At 37.0% G+C, this 2,536-nt stretch overlaps 1 non-coding gene across 1 annotated transcript; it reads right to left on the bottom strand.

The window, feature by feature from the left end:
* Positions 1–1,460: 1,460 nt before the first annotated feature.
* On the bottom strand, positions 1,461–1,623 carry LOC112448942 (U1 spliceosomal RNA). The gene has a single exon (XR_003037399.1). It is a non-coding gene; the product is annotated as a U1 spliceosomal RNA (small nuclear RNA).
* Between the last annotated feature and the right edge of the window lie 913 nt (positions 1,624–2,536).

The raw sequence follows: 2,536 nt of genomic DNA, 5'->3' as shown, positions 1-2,536 counted from the left end.
CAATTCTAATTTTTCATGCCTGTTTTAGTGCTTCAACATAAGCTATATAAATAAAAAAATAAGAAGTATTTTCCTAAACGTAGTTACTTTTGTTGCTTGAATGGGTTATTTTTCTACTTAGCACCTCTGAAACTATGCTAAATAAGAAGGGATTTATAGGTAATGTTTCATTAGAGGCTAATTTTATTTTTTCTCTCCAAAATTTATTTTCTTAAAATTCAGTTTAACATATCAAACTCTACAGAAGGTAATAAATGAATTAAATTCTCACTCCTTCCATTCCCCAGTCATTGACTTCTCTTTCATAGTCACCATTAAACTTTTTATTGTCTTTTAGAATATTTTTATTAGTTTTTTTTTTCACTTCTTCAAATAGGGAAAAAAACTGTTCAAATTTAGTCTAGTTCACTCTGATTGCTTTCTATCACTCCATGAATGTTCTAGAGGCAGCCAAATGTGATGTTACCCAGAGGAGCTCTGAACCGAGGCCACAGATTCAAGTCATTTTCTCAATATCCTGTCCAGAGATGATGTCTCATCTGTAGTATTCCTCCCCACCTTAGTTGTATGGACAGTTAAATGAATTAGACGTGTGTGTGTGTGTGTGTGTGTGTGTGTTCAGTCGCTCAGTTGTGCCTGACTCTTTGTGATCCTATGGACTGTAGCCTGCCACGCTCCTGTGGGCATGGATTTTCCTAGGCAAGAATACTGGAGTGGGTAGCCATTCCTTTCCCTGGGGGATCTTCCTGACTCAGGGATCAAACCTGCATCTCTTGTGTCTCCTGCATTGGCAGGCAGATTCATTAGCACTAAAGCCACATGGGAGGCTCAAATGAATTCCATGTACCTTAAATATGAGGCATTAAGTAAATGATGCTTAATAGATATGTATAGAGATTGCCTGCCAGAGAGTAAGCACTCTAAGAGCTAGCTATATTTATCAATCTTCACAAATATTGTTGAAGTTGTATTTAATAAGTCTAGATCTCCATCTTATTCTAAATTATTTCCACACACACATATAAATATCTTCTTTCTACTGCTAAATAGGCAACATCTTAGATTACCTTTCCTACCTGGACTACTCACATTCTAAATTATTTTTCTAGAAATAGAGTGTGTGTACTCACTAGAGGAGGTGTGCAGGATGAACCTCTGAAGTTTCTAAAGATAATTTTAAATTTTATATTTACTTCATGTTTAGAAAGTTGGAAAATGATGACCTTAATATTTGACCAAGGATTGTGACCCTGCTGACCACAAGCATCAGGAGAACTCCAATTAGGGAAGGAACGCAAGGAAAAAGTGTCCTGAATGGAAGTCTCTTGCCACTAAAGGGGTTTAATAATGAGACTCATAGAGTAATGTATGCATGATCAAAAGAATTTACATATTGTGTCAACTAATTTTTAAGACCATGTTCCAAAATTGAGGGATGGCTTTCAAATTTTCCCCATGACTAGGTGAAAGTGCAAACACAGTCTCCTGCTAACAGAAGAAATGCAGTTCTGTTTACCACATTTGTTAAAATTTCAGAGGTTAGCAATTCTGTAGTGCAAGGGATAAGCCTCATCAAGAGAATACCACCTTCTTGATGATGGTATCTCCCCTGCCAGCAAGTATCAAAGTAAATATTGACTGAAGAGCGTATTGATCCTACAAGTAATAGAGAATGGAGGGAAAAGGCCAGACTGACACTGCTACTCCTGACATGAGTTCTACCCCAGCCTCATTATTGTTCTTGTTGCTTAGCACTAAGTCGTGTCTGACTCTTTGAGGTCCCATGGACTGCAGCATGCCGGGCATCTCTGTCCTCCACTATCCCCCAGATTTTTCTAAAATCCATGTCTACTGAGTAGATCATGCTATCTAACCATTTTATCCTCAGTTTCCCTCTTCTTGTGCCTTCAATCTTTCTCAATATTATGATCTTTTCCAAAGATGGTCATCTGAATTCAATTGGCCCATTTCTGTCCATTTTAATTCACCAAGAAAAATAAATTTTAGTTCATTTTAGTTCACAAAGAAAAAGAAATGCAAAAAGGAAAATGATTGGCTGAGGAAGCTTTACAAACAGTTGACCAATATATCTACTACTACAAAAGGGCAAGGCTCCCTTTGAAGAATTGGAGCAGCCCTCATAGTCAACAAGAGTCCATAATACAGTACTAGAGTGCAATCTCAAAAATGATCTCAGTTCATTTCCAAGACAAATCATTCAACATCACAGTAATCCAAGTCTATGTCCCAACTACTGATTCTGCAAAAGATGAAGTTGACTGATTCTATGAAGACCTACAACACCAAAAACAGATGTCATTTTCATTATAGAAGACTGGAATGCAAATGTAGGAATTCAAGAGATACCAAGAATAATAGGCAAGTTAGACCTTGGAGTACAAAATGAAATTGGGAAAAGGCTAATCGTTTTGTCAGGAGAATATGCTAGTCATAGCAAACACCCTTTTCCAACAATCCAAGTGAGTACTCTACACATGGACATCACTAGCAGGTCAATACTGAAATCAGATTGATT

Source organism: Bos taurus, chromosome 11 (genome assembly GCF_002263795.3).
Source record: "Bos taurus isolate L1 Dominette 01449 registration number 42190680 breed Hereford chromosome 11, ARS-UCD2.0, whole genome shotgun sequence".
Lineage (NCBI taxonomy): Eukaryota > Metazoa > Chordata > Mammalia > Artiodactyla > Bovidae > Bos > Bos taurus.
Note: the sequence above shows the minus strand (reverse complement) of the source record. Positions and strands in the feature narration are given on the sequence as shown.